This window comes from Equus przewalskii, chromosome 15 (genome assembly GCF_037783145.1).
Source record: "Equus przewalskii isolate Varuska chromosome 15, EquPr2, whole genome shotgun sequence".
Lineage (NCBI taxonomy): Eukaryota > Metazoa > Chordata > Mammalia > Perissodactyla > Equidae > Equus > Equus przewalskii.
The window spans coordinates 46532061-46546359 of NC_091845.1; the positions used below are offsets into that span (position 1 = coordinate 46532061).

A 14299-nucleotide genomic window follows, 5' to 3' on the forward strand; every position below is an offset into this window, starting at 1 on the left:
TGAGTTGAAATACCTCTGCCAAGAACCTAAAGCAACACAGATGTGATCTAGTCCATGGAATTCAGCAGGTGGAAGCAACAGATGCAGATTTGAAGGCTGCTGCATTAAACTGGAGCAAACAAAAGCAAAATTCAACCAGATCATGTAACTCTAGGAATTACTCACTTTTTCACCACCAAGGGCCCGTTTAATTATTTATATACATCACATGGGCTCATGTTTGCAAAGATTTTTCCTCCCAGAGAAATTACATTTATTAGATAACTATGTCTTCATTTCCCCTGTGTCTTATTAAGCAAAGACATATGCAACTACCAAGCAGAGATTCTGATTATTCATTTGTTCATTCAACAAACATTTACTGAACTCTTATCATATGCCAGGCACTGGGGATACAGTGGAGAATATAGCAGACAAGGTCCCTGTCCCCCGTTCTTACTCAGAGGCAGATGTTCATCATATTATCATAAATATATAAGCACAAATTAGAAAGGAGAATAAAGGAGGCCGTGAGAGAGGATAAGGTGAGATTTGCACTAGGTGGGTCTTCAGGGAAGCCATCTCTGCCTAAGGAACATGTGGGCTGAGACCAGATTCTCAAGAGGTACGACTGCCTAAATTCAGTAATTCTCTCTAAAAGAGATGAAAACACTGAACTTAAAAAGGAAGCTGATAATGTCTACATGTCTGCTCTGTGCCAGATACTCTGTGTCTCGGGCCATTTCTCTCCACTATTTTATCTCCTCCTCTACCCATCACTTCTAGGTAGGTGGCCTGCTTCCCAATTTTTACAGATTAAGAACCAGGTTCCCAAAGTTTCAGTGGGCTGACTGCATCTCCTGGTTAGTAAGAGGCAGACCATGGAGTCAAACCTGGATCCACATCTCTCAGGAGCCAGTAACAGAAGACAGGTATGCTTGAGGGGCCCCTGCTCCAGCACTGGAAGAGAGGCTACCAAGAGGCACCCCCACCTGCTGTAAAGAAAGGATGGATGCACCCAGGTGACACTCAGGTGCTTAAACCCCCAGAGCATGTATGAAACCATAACCACACAGGCCCCTCCATCCCTTGGACCACCACATTTGCTTCCCAGGCTGTGCGAACAGGTCGTCCTTGAGAGCAGCCTAGCCAATGAGAGAGAGTTGCCCTTTTGTACAGATTTCTATAAATGAAATCTGTGATTTGACAGAATTTGACCTCTCATGCTGAATCCTTTGCAGGTCCCATCATCGTTCCTGGCAGGACTCCCAACCTCCTATAAAAAGGAATGTGTGACCTATTTTAAAATTCCTCCAGGGAAAGAGTCAGCATGTTGCCTTGGCAACCAGTGCCGGCCCTTTTAGGAGTCTCTTGGTTCTTCCTTCAGTCTAACCTACTTCCACCCTGATGCAACTCAAAGCCCATTCATCCTGTGCTGGACTCCCAGGGATGGAGGAACAGACAGAAATGAGTGCCCACAACCACATCCTCCCGCCTGTCCCCTACTCCATAAGAGTTTTGAGGGATAGAGAAAAGGAAGGAGAAGAGAAGAGGAAGGAGTGTGAAAAGGAGCAGACAGGAGAATACTAAGAGACCCTTCAACCAGAAAGGGAGGCATGGCTTTAAAGGGCTGGTAGACTCTAGTCTTGCGAATTTGACCTGGTTGCAACTGTTGCAGTTTTGCTGACACTATCCCTCTGCCTTCCCTTCCACTGACCGCTCTAACCCCATGACCCAACTGCTGTAGGAAGCCTGCCTCTCTACCCGTTTTAAACTCCTACAACCCTGACTGTCTAGGTCTCCCATCAGGGCTTGCACTGTGGGCTTATATCTTTAGCTCCATCTACACGTGCATCCTGTCACCCTTTCTCAATACCAAAGTTCCTGGAGATAAGAGTGCATATCTGATGTTTCTCTTCAGCCACCACATCTGTGCACTGTAATACACATTTCCACTGTCTTCAAAGAGAATTCCAAGACTTCTTTCCCCTTCTCCAGGTTGTTGAACACACACCTACTTCCTCTTCACCCACTGTCCATAGAGGACACAAGTAGGTATCAGGACCTTAATGGGAGCACCGCAAAGCAACCCTTCTGCCCTGGCCCTATCTAGCAGGTGGAAAACAGATCTTTGGTGGGAGGAGTGAGGGACTGGCACAACTGCTTTCTAGGACTACCTCGGCTGCAAAGGACAAAAGTCCAAGTCAAACTGGATTAATCAAAAACAAAGGGGGAGAGAGAAAATGTATGGACTCATTTTACTGTAAAGGCTGGATCCAGTGGCTCCAACAAAATGGCCTCCATCTCTTAACTTTATTCTCTCTCTTTTGGCTTCATTCTCAGCAGGCCTTCCCCACATGGTGAAAAGACGACCACCAGCAGAACCAGGTGTCTACCCTACCAGGGTTGCAACTAAAGCAGGAAGAAAATGCCACCTTTCCCAGAGTTCCAACCAAGTCCCAAGACTGACCCTCCTGCATCGTGTGTCCAGCCCTGAGCCATTCCCCCTGGCCAGACCTGAGTTATGTGTCTTCTCTCTGGAGCTGGGTGGAGTCACCTCCACAAACTTTGTAGCCTTGAATAGGGGAGTGGTAGTATCCCAATGCAAAATCAAAGTGCTGTCAGCAGAAGAAGTGGACATGGAAGCTGGGCTGACAAGCACAACAGATGTCCACGGCCATCTGCATCCTCTCTTTTCTCTTCCTTTTTCTCATCCAGAATAGTAAGACATGAGGTTGGAAATGTCTCCCCCATGAGAAACATCTTTAGCTCTGAAGGATTGGGCATGGCCAGAGAAGAACCAGATTGAGGAAAAAAAAGTGAGTCACCTAAAATTGGCACTGACCCTAAGTTTGTAGAGAGGAGTGAAAGGGGGTCTTATTTGTTCATTTTCTCTGAAATCCCCAGTTCTGTTCCACCTTGAGGCCTTTCTCACTGACTGTTCATTGCCAGCTGGACTTTGCAGACATCAGAACGTTTTGCTTAATTATATGTCTGTATTTAAAAAAATAAATAGTGGTGCTTATCACTCTGCCTGCACATGGGGACCTGGATGAGCGCGCTGACGCAAAGCAGTTTCTAAGCAACTTGTGGAGCTGGTGCCTAATGCAACAGCCACAAGATTTGGAGGAAAAATAAAATAAAGCCCATGGAAACCCAACATGGAACCAGTTGTGACCAGTTCATAAAGGCTGCACAGGGTCCTTTGGGAGGTTAATTCTATCTCAGGCTGATGGAAAGGGGCTTGATTCTGGAGAGCCGGGACCTCTCTGGTGTGGGATGCTGGATAGGTGGGCTTCTGGAGGATTCCAATAAGTGCTCTGTCCCAGGGAGACTTGGTGCTGATAACATGTGATAACACAAATGCTGGATATTCAGAACTAAGAGAAGCTCCGAGCACTGCCAACGAGGCCAGGGAAGAAGGTGAGGGGAGGAGGAGGGGCAGGGCCAGGTTTCCTCGTGCCCCCATGCCCTCAGCCCAGTGTGGCGTTACTGCCTGAGATGAGGGTAGGCCTTCTGACTGAGAGGAGTAAAGATTCACATTCATAGACTGACCTTAAAGGGGCAGAGAGAGTGGATAATCATAAACAAGCTGGTGTCATCAGTAAATGTGCAGGCTTTCACTTCAGAGAGACCAGCATTTGCATCTGCGTACAACACTCAACACCTTCATGACTCTGGGAGAGTCACATAGCCTCTCTTTGCCTAGTTTTCTTGTTTTTTAAGTGGGAATAATAACAGGATCATCATGAGGATTAAATGAGGCAATAATTAGAAAGTTCCTTGTTCCTAGTAAGAGCTTAGCAAATACCTATTTGTTACCTTTCCCTCAAAACCTTCCTTTATCTGCTCCAGATGCCTTTCTCTCCATCACTGAAATTCACGTATCCATTCTACAGGCAGCACTTGAGGGCGTGCAGCACACCAGGTACCTGGGGTCGTGGCTACAGAAGCCGCGTGCGTTTTCCTGGCCCTGGAGGTGTACACAGCAGCTGGGGCATCCGGGAAGACCAGACAAGTGGGCTGACAATCTTAGGTCCGTGAGGTCAGTGCTAGACAAGGCAGTGCAGCAGGGAGCCCTGAGGGCCTGGTGCAAGGTCGACGGGAGCCACAGGTGTCTCAGGTTTGAAACCTGCAGGGCTGGGGCAGTTGTGAGCCATGAGGCTGGAGAACTGGATCATCCAGGGCCTTGTGAGCCTTGCTAAGGAGTTTGTGCTTTATCTTAAGTGCAAGAAAGTGAATGGATTGCATTTTCATTTTAGAAAGGTCACTCTGGCTGCTGGGAGGAAAATGAGTTGGAGGAATGAAGTGGGTCAGACTGAAGACAAAGCCACAGTAGAAATGGCTGGAGCAAATGTCAGTGCCCTGCTCACATCCCCTCACCCAGACCACTCAGAGAGCCCATTGGCACATCTACCAGCTGCCAGCACCACCATCTCTTTGCCTGAGGACCCTCTCTTGCCCCTGTTTTGCAACCCTCACAGTAAGCAAGAAGCAATGATTGGTTGGAGTCAGTGTCTAAACATCCTGGCTTTCTCACCTCTTGGGTGGGATAGCTCTGAGACATGTGTCTACACTGGCTTCCAGAGCCTCTCCAATGGGATGAAGAGTCAGTTGCTACAGCAAAAGCTGGAAGGCTAATGTACTCTACATGGGCTTGCTCCCCTTCTTTGATTCACTTTCCCTCTTGCCTACTTCCTTTGCTTCCCAAATAAACAAGCTGTACATGAATCCTTGTCTCAGAGTCAGGTGCTGGATGAGCCCAAACCAAGGTTACTAACAGCAGAACCTTTCCTAGAAGTGGTTTTGATGTTGGGGAGGAGAGGCAAGGCACTGGAGTTCATATGAGAACAGGCTTAGGGGATAAAAGTTTGCCTGTACCTCCCATTTCATTCCTTTCTGCTATAGAAACATGAAGGACTAAGTGGGAATTGGGAGATTCCACCTCAGACACCATACGTGTCATCATTTAGCTCTGCGTGGAATCCCCCAGAGCCATGGGATTGTGGGTAGTATCTCTGGAGCACAAAGCCCTGCCTTAAGCATCCTCTGGCACTCTCTCCCAGCTAATGTAGCAGAAGAAGTCTTAGTGCTTACATTACCAATACCCAAGCCCCTGCAGTAGAACCATTTGTTAGGGCAGAAACCACATTCTGGAAGGAATTCAGTGTTGGAAAAAACCTCCAAGCTGCAGCATTTGGCATTCATTTATTTGCTAATTGGAAATTCAGTAAATATTTATTAAGTGCTTGTTGTGTGCCAGGCCTCATGGTAGGCCCTATGGATATGACCTGGAACAAAGCTAGCATTTCCTTTGTTCTCCACATGTCCAGATGGTTACCTTCCTGTCTGGGTTCTCTGAGCTATGTGCTCAGTTGAGGGGAGTAAAGGCAGACTCCCTCTACTTCCCTAAATGAACCTCATCTATTCCTATGACTCAACGTAATAGAAAAAGACCAACAATCCAATAGCATTAGAAAAATGGGCAAATGACAAAGACAGTTCATCAAAAGGAAACCAATAACTCTCAAACATATGAAAAGATTCACAATGCACTTATAATACAGAAGTTACCAGTTCATCAAAGATCAAAACATTGATTATCATACTGTGATGGGGCGGATGTAGAAAAACAGGTACTTTCACACACTGCTGATAGAAGCATAAATTGTAAAATCTCTGTGAAGGAAATTTGAAAACTTTCTTCAACAATACAAATGCATAATGCTACATGATTCCAGTTCTAGTCATTTTTCTTTAAGGTAAGCTCCCACTTCTGTGAGCAATGACGTATGTATAAGGATGGGGTCATTGCAGCATTGCTTGTGTTAGCAAAAGATTGGAAACAAGCCAAATGGTAATCAACTTGGAGGCAGTTAAACTAATTATAATATGTCCATCAATGTAATAGTATGCAGCTGAAAAAAAAGGAAGTTATTTATGTACTATAAGAAAAGTCTCCGAAATTTAGTGTTAATTTTTTTAAGTAAGGCATACAACAATATATGTAAAACATTCTACCATTTGCAGAATACACATATATATGAATATGTGTATATATATGTATATATTATACATTTGGAATATATATATTTACTTGTTTGCATCTGCACAAAATATTTCTGAAGGATATACAGCAAATATCTAACATTGCCCTGAAAGAAAAGATCTGGATGGCTAGAGAATAGGTTTGAGAAGATTTTTTTGTTCCAAGTCCTCCTATCTCTTTTTAATTCTGAAGCATATGAATGTATTGTCAAATTTTTAAATGTATTTAAAATAAAAAGTAAATAAATTGAATCTCTTGAAAATAAATTCCCTCAGAGCCCTAGGGCATTAATCGTGCCTGGTCTCTACCTAGGTATTAGTCAGGGTAATAAATGCTAGCTGCCATAACAAATGATTCCAAACAGTAGCTTAAAACAACATAAATAGCTCACATCAAAGATGGATACAGGTGAGGTACTCTCTTCCAAGCAGTCTGATTCCATCTCATGGCTCCATCATCATGGTCTTTGATGTCATTCTGGTTTCATCCAGCTGGCAGATGAAACAAAGAGAGTTTGAGGCACACATACTGAACAGTTAATCACTCCAGCTCAGAAATGACACTCGCCACTTCCACTCACAGTATATTTTGCTAGAACTAATGATATGGCCTCATCTAGATGCAAAGAGGCTGGTAAATTTAGTATTCCTGTATGGCCAAGAAGAAAATGAAGTTATTTGTGGAACACACAGCATTCTCTCTACCATAAAGGGTCATACTGGGCCTCCATGGCAACTGCACTAAGATTCAGGAGATTCTGTTGGTCATTTCCTTAATCGACTCTTTACTGCTGTTAACTTTAAAAAAAAAAAAAAAGACTTCTTTTTTTTAGAGCAGTTTTAGGTTCACAGCAAAGCTGAGAGAAAAGTACAGAGATTTTCCAAATATCCCGCCCCCACACATGCCTAGACTCTCCCATTATCAACATCCCCATCAGAGTGGTACATTTGTTACAATTGATGAGCCTACACTGACACATCATAAGCACCCAAAGTATTTATTTTACATAAAGTTTCCCTCTTGATGTTGTACATCCTATGGGTTTTATCTGTTAACTTTTGCTGTGTAACGAATCACCCAAAATTTAGTGACTTAAAACAACAATTTATTTAGCTCATGATTCTTTGGGTTGACAATTTGAGCTGGGCTCGGATGAATGGCTCTTCTGGTGTCAACTTACTCGTGCCTCCGCAGTCAGCTGCCAGGTCAGCAGGAAACTGCTTGATCTAGGATGGCCTCAGCTAAGATGGCCTGTCCCTGCTCAACATGATCTCCATTCTCTAGCTTGCTAGCCTGGGGTTGTCATGTGTTGGCTGATCATGCTCAGAACAGGCACAATGTCACTTCTGCCACATTTTATTGGTCAAATCAAGTTACAGAACCATCTCAGACTCAAAGGGTGAGGAGACTCTGTATCTTGATGAGAGGAGCTGCAAAGTCACACTGTAAATAGAGGGAAGGGGATAATCCTGGCCGTGTTTGCCATCTACCATAGTTCTGCTCAAAGATCTCTGAGAAAAAAAAAGGTTCACATCTAGTGCTAGGCCTTCCTTGGAATAGTTCTTGCTGACCAAGGACAGCCTCCACTAGAAAAGGCCCTTTAACTGCCCTCACAATCCCTGATATGCAAACCCAGTATCTGCACAGCTAAGCCATGGGTGCTGAAGCCAACCAAGGAGACCGCAGGGATGACAACATACGAGATAATTTATGGAGAAATTTTCTAATAACACAAATCATTGACTCTTAGAGTTAGAATTGGCCTTAGAGATCATTTAATCTAGTGGTTTTTAAACTTGTGCAACATGGAACCACGGGGGTTCCAGGAAGATGATTCTTGGTTCACTGAGGGGAAAATCAGATAGATACCAAGTAGCAGTGCAGAGGAACCCTGGGCCTCCCCACCCCTACTCCAACCAGGGTGTCCAAAATTTTTCGTAATGAAGAAATCATTAGCCACCTTATTCAAAGATCCTTCTACTCCTTATACAAATGTTCTCCTAGAATTGCCCTGCAGTTATTTGGATTCATTCAGTTTTTACTACCCAACATCTTTTGGGAAACCAATATATTTTGAGGGCCTACTATCCACAAAGCATTGTGTTAGGTCCTTCAGTATAGAGTCTGATTCTCTCTGCCATGAGGCTTAAGGGTCTTTCAAATGTCTTCTCCACATCTGCCTTTATTCTGGACAGCTGCTTGTCAGTTCACCTTCCAAGTCAAGCCTTTGTCCCAGCCCAACTTCCTAGTCTCCATCACTGACCCATTCAAGGGTCCTTTCCTGCTGTAGTGAACATCAATCTGCTCTTTAAATCCGAGCTCCACCCAATTTTAGACTGTCTCAGTCAGCTCTAGCCCACCCAGGTCTCCAAGAGCTCTCCCAGTCTAAGTAGCAGGAGATCCTCAGTAAGTCTCCCTTGATCCCACTTTCCACCTGTGGCCATGGCCCTTCTTTCCTAGCATCTGCCACAGGCCAACCTGGTATTAACAACATATACCTATCCAGGAGTCAGGGTCATTTCTCTTCAAACCTAGTCCTCTTTGACTCACATGACATCGTCTCATTTCTGCAAACTCCATTGCTAGATGAGAAATAATAACAAGATTAATAGGAAATGACTGAAATCTCTATTTTGAAAAAAATCCCACAATGCAACATGAGGTCAGTTGCTATGAGACAAATTTCTACCAACTGATCATAGAAAATTCTATTCTTGGCTCTGCCATCAACCCAGCCAGAAGCATTAATTGCGTCACATCTCTCTGGGCCTTTTATTACTTTTCTGCCTGCTCTGCTCCCCATGTCACATGGCAGAGGGCCACCAGCTTCCCACCACCTCCCTAAATTTCTAGCTCCCAGGCCAGCTGGTTAGAAGTGCTGGTGAACAAAGATGCTAAGGGTTAATGGGAATGTTTCCAACTCAAGAGAAGGCTGGGACTGCTTGGCTAATTCTAGGGTGACTGACTGACATTCCTTATCTGTTGAGGCTCTATAAAGGTCAAAAGTTAGTACCTAGGCCTGATGGGCAGGCAGTAGGTAGGGGGTCTAGCTGGTCAATACAGTGGGAGCTCCTGTGTGCATTAATACTATCTACCTTCTAAATGGTGCAACTGCTATGGTAAACAGTATAAATGTTCCTCAAAAAAATTAGAAATAGAACTACCATATGATCCAGCAATCCCACTTCTGTCTATTTATCCAAGAGAATTGAAATCAGGATCTCGAAAAGGTATTTGCACTCCTATGTTCAATGCAGCACTACTCACAATAGCCAAGAGGTAGAAACAACCTAAATATCCATTGAGGGATGAATGTACAGAGAAATTTTTGTATATGCATATAATGCAAGATTATTCAGCCATAAAAAATAAGGAAACCTTGTCATATGCTGCAACATGGATGAAACTTAAGGACATTATACTAAGTAAAATAAGCCAGTCACAGGTCAAATACTGCATGATTCCATTATATGAGGTATCGAAAGTAGTCAAACTCATAGAAACAGAAAGTAGAATGGTGGTTGCCAGGGCTATGGGGAGGGAGAAATGGGGAGTTCCCGCTATGTAAGATGAAAAAGTTCTAGAGATCTTCTGTACAACATTGTGTCTATAGTTAACAATACTGTACCATATACTTAAAAATTTATGAAGAGAGTATATGTTATTTGTTTTTACCACAATAAATAATAATAATAATAATGTCTACCTTCTACCTTCCTGTTGTTGGGTGATAGGGATATTTAAGGTGAAAATGGTTTGGAAGCAGGTGGAGTGCTATACAAATGTAAGAGATCATCACTTTGATCATTATGGTACTCCATCTCATTTTTTTTCTCATTTCAGATTGCAAGATTGTCCTCTAAGTCTAAATTGTAAGAAGAGGGTACATTTTACACCAGACCCTCTAGTAGTCTCTGATGCCAAAGACCTGACAGGGCAGCAGCACAAATGAGCCCAAGCAGGTAAGACGCCTTACCCACAGACAGAGAGGAACCGATGGTGCGAAGCTGAGAAAACACTGCCTTGTGGAGCTTTCTCCAGCTTGTGTGTGATATCCAAAGGCAGAGCTGTGCTCTCCAGCCAGGAAATCGAAGATATTTTTCGTGCTCTGGCCAAAGATGTTTCAAATTCCTGGGGAGTCAGAGACAGGAGCATAAGAATAAAAATGCCACTGCATCCCCAGCTTAAAAGAAAAACATCTATTCATCTCCAGAAGCTAGCACAGTGCACAGTACACGGTATTCACCAGCCTTGGTACCCAGAAAATATTGGTTGAATGGAGAAGAATGGAAGAAAGGGAGGAAGAATGAATGAACAACCTCCCAAGTTGGGCTTCTTTATTTAGGAAGAAATGTTTCCCTACCAAAATGATCAGAAACTTCTATTTCAACAAACACCAAGGAAAGCTTTGCTCATGAACAGCTTTTCATGACCCAATGTTAGCCACAATGGCGCTATAGGCTTAAAGGAGGACTTTCTACAAAATCATAAAAACGATGCCCTCTTAGAGGATGATTAGGAAGAGGTCCCTGCTCTGGACTGGCACAGCCAGGGCCCACCGGTTGGATTCCAGTGACTATTCACTCCCTCTGTCAGGTACTTTGTGCAGTGCACAAAATGAACTACTGGATTAAGTGGTTTTGATTAGTTGTATGATGAAGCAAAAGTTAATACCTTGGGAGGAGACTGAACGTGGCCCAGTGGTTTCCCAGGATCCCTTCTCCAGCCCCCTTTTGGGTTGGTGAATCAGGATATGACAGCCAGTGGCCCTAGGTGAGCACACAGAGAGGTGTTCTGGGCAAAGGGCCAGGTTCAACTCATAGAGCCAGAGGAAAGCAGTCCTGTGTAATCTTTACCCAGATCAAGATAAACAACATTTCCATTAGCCACAGGGACTTTTCTCCTGCCCCTTTCCAGTCAACACCCCCACCCCAATTCCCCTGGCAACCATTATGACAACCTCTATCATTATATATCAGTTTTGTCTGTTCTGCCATAAAAATAGAACCAGACAGTATGTTCTCTTTTGTGTCTGGCTTCTTTAACTCAACATAATGTGTTTGAAATTAGTCTGTTATTGGGAGTGACAGAAGCTCATTCCTTTTGGTGCTGAGGAAGATATTCAAATGGCCAAATCACACAGGAAAAGGTGTTCGAAGTCATTAGTCATCAAGGAAATGCAAATTAAAACCACAATGAGATAACTCTACACACTCACAGGAATAACTAAAAACAAAGACTAACAATCCCAAGAGTTGGAGAGGATATGGAGAAACTGAGACTCTGGGACACCACTTGGGGGAGTGCAAACTGGTAAAAATCACCATGGAAAATTGCTTGGCTTTCTAATAAACTTAATAAACTGAGCCATTCAGCTCTTCTATTACCTGGAATTCCACCCTTAGGTATTTACTCAAGAGAAATGAAAACATAAATCCAGAAAAAGACCCGTACAAGAATGTTCATAGCAGTTTTATTTATAAAAGTCCCAAGTGGAACAGCTGAAACGTCCATCAATAAGATAACAGATAAATAAATTGTGGTATGTCCATACAATGGAGATGTCACTCAACTCTCTTGGGTTTCTGTTTATGAGAAGAATAATGTTTATGCCATACACAGAAGTGTTGCAGGAATAATGTGGAGAGTGGCTTACAAATACAGAATTTATTTTTGGTTTTCTTGCTATATAAATAAGAGAAAGACAAAGAAAAGGTAGGTAAAAAAAAGGACACAAACTAACGTGCTGTTGGCTGCCAACTCCTAAACCTCCTGAGATTTCTCATCTCCCTGGATCCAGCTGCCATTTCTCTGACATATTGCAAGCAAGAAATAGGAAATAAAACCATTTTTGCCAAAAACAAAAACAAGGGCACCAGAAGGGTTTGTCTTAGAGCCTTAACTTTCAAGGAACAGCCAAACTTCGTGTACACGTTTCATCTGTTCAACTCAGACATCTTAAAGCATCTACTTCTGCATCTTTCCCGTAATCTTTAGTCTGTCTTATTATTAAATGACTCATCTTCTATCCTGTTTTAATCAGCAAACCACCTCAAAACTCTTTGGAAACAAGTAAGAAAATAATCACATGCACTCACTCACACACACTCACCCACAGACACACACACACTCACACACAGACCTGCGCGTATGCTGCCTTCACCTACGTATACCTGGATGTCTTCATATTTTCTACAGATACGTACAATAAGCGTAAAATAAAGCAAGGAGTCACTTGATAGCAAACATGCCAGAACTTATACATCTGAGTGAGGTTCTCCAAAGTGGAGAGCTTCTATCCTTATTCTGATGATGCTGTTCTTGCTCAAAACATTTTTGGATCTCTAGAAGCCATGTTATATGAAGAACTATGAAAATAGAGCCTGTTGAGCCTGGAGGAGAAAAGCCTGCCCTTACATATTTGACGAGCCATTGTGTGAAAGGGGGAATATATTTATTATCCCCGTTGTACACATGAGGAAACAGGTTCAGTCACTTGTCCAAGATCCCACGCCGGTAAGGTGTGATGGCTCAATCTGAGCTGGGGCAGTCTGCCCCGATCTGCTTTACCACTGGCCCTCATGGAAAGGGATGGGGCAGACTAATGAAGAAGCATGGTAATGCACTCCAGGGGCTCTGGTGGAAGAGGGCTGGGCTGCAGTGGCTGCTTCAAGGGTGAGTGCTCAATCAGGCCCCGGGGTTGGAGGTGGGATGGTGGTAGGTGTCAGGAAGGACTTCACGGAAGAGCTGCCATTCACAAGGAAGGGAGTTTAAAAAGCTGATTCAGCTCTTTGCAGACTGATGGGTTTTTCTCACCTCTTTCCAAGGTCAGTTCAGACAAAGCAAAGTGGGACTTATAACATCCCATTCCTCAGTCACTAGCAATACAATTATCTGGTCCTCAGAGGGCATTTTCCCTGTCTTGTGTGGATGCGGACCTTGAGACAGCCTTGGAAAATCGGACCACTACAAGGACGTAAGTGGGCTGCCAAAGGCTTCTCCCCTCTGGCTCCCAAACTCCCAAAATCCATCAGCAGATCTTTCTTTAGCAGTCAGGTGGTGGTCGAAGGAGTGTACGTGAGTGTGTGTGCGCCCGTTCATGCGTGCCTTGGAAGGGAAGCGGGGAGGGGGGCGAGACCTGGGGGCCGTCTCTCCCCCAGCCTCAGAGCATCCAGCACCTCCACGCACGAAGCTGAAGCTGCCTGGACCCTTTGATCGGGACCCCATGCTGTGCCTTGTTCAGGGAATTTTTAAATTCTCTTTCATTTTATTGAGCGGCTTCCCTCCCCACCTCCCATCCCCGAGTCAGGTCTCAAGATTATTGGGTCCCTCTCCTCATTGATTTGTTTTTCTGACCTTTGTAGTAGATACAGAAATAGATGGATAGAATAAGAAAGGAAGGAAGAAAGGGAAGGGGAGGCAGCCCGGGCAGCGTCTGGAAGGGAGGGTGCATAATGAGGGTCTTGGGTCTGGCCGCATATTACACAAAAGAGGCAAGTGGGGTGGCAGCCGCCTGGTGCCCAGAAGGGGAAGCCCCTGGCTTGTGGGGGCCAGCCACTGAAGACCAGGCTAAGGCCACCACCCCGTGTTTCCCCATAAGCATGAGAGACAGACACTGGACCTCTGCCTCTCTATACATTTGCTTTCCACTGAAAAGGCTCCTGCATCAGCTCCATTTTTCATTCTTTCAGTGAATGCCCACTGCTCACAAGGCTCTGCACTAGGAGCCAGTAATGCACATGCCCTTTCCTTTCCCCTCTCTGGGGCTCCACTTTGTATTAAAGCCCATGTCCTCAGACCAACCACACTGGTGCATGCTCCATCATTGACACTAAGAAGGAGGAAACGAGTATTTGTCGAATCCTCACTGCCTAGCACTGAGAAAGGTGTTTTATTTGCATTACAGGGTGCTAGGCGAGACTGTTCCTGCTGTTCCAGAAACAGAAGCCGGGACCCACAGCAGAAGGCAGAACTGGATATGAGAAATGTGATTCCTCCCAATGGATCTGAGCACTGGTCCCACCTCAAAGCCGAGCGAGAAGGCTTCAAGAGTCAGTGGTAAAGGTCTGGGATTCCTGCAAGATGGAGAGCCTGGGGGGCTGGCCCCGTGGCCGAGTGGTTAAGTTCGCGCGCTCCGCTGCAGGCGGCCCAGTGTTTCGTTAGTTCGAATCCTGGGCGCGGACATGGCACTGCTCATCAGACCACGCTGAGGCAGCGTCCCACATGCTACAACTAGAAGAACCCACAACGAAGAATACACAACTATGTACC

General features: G+C 44.6%; 1 long non-coding RNA gene across 4 annotated transcripts in view; it reads right to left on the reverse strand.

The window, feature by feature from the left end:
- The window catches only part of LOC103541684 (uncharacterized), a 99318-nt gene that overhangs the window by 63644 nt on the left and 21375 nt on the right, over nt 1-14299 (reverse strand). For 3 of the 4 annotated variants that reach the window (XR_011527058.1, XR_011527061.1, XR_011527059.1), the window contains exons 4-5: nt 10005-10159; nt 6420-6519 (exon numbers count right to left, since the gene is read on the reverse strand). This is a non-coding gene — a long non-coding RNA (uncharacterized lncRNA). The remainder of the gene's footprint in view (nt 1-6419; nt 6520-10004; nt 10160-14299) is intronic. The other variant, XR_011527060.1, reaches the window with a different exon arrangement.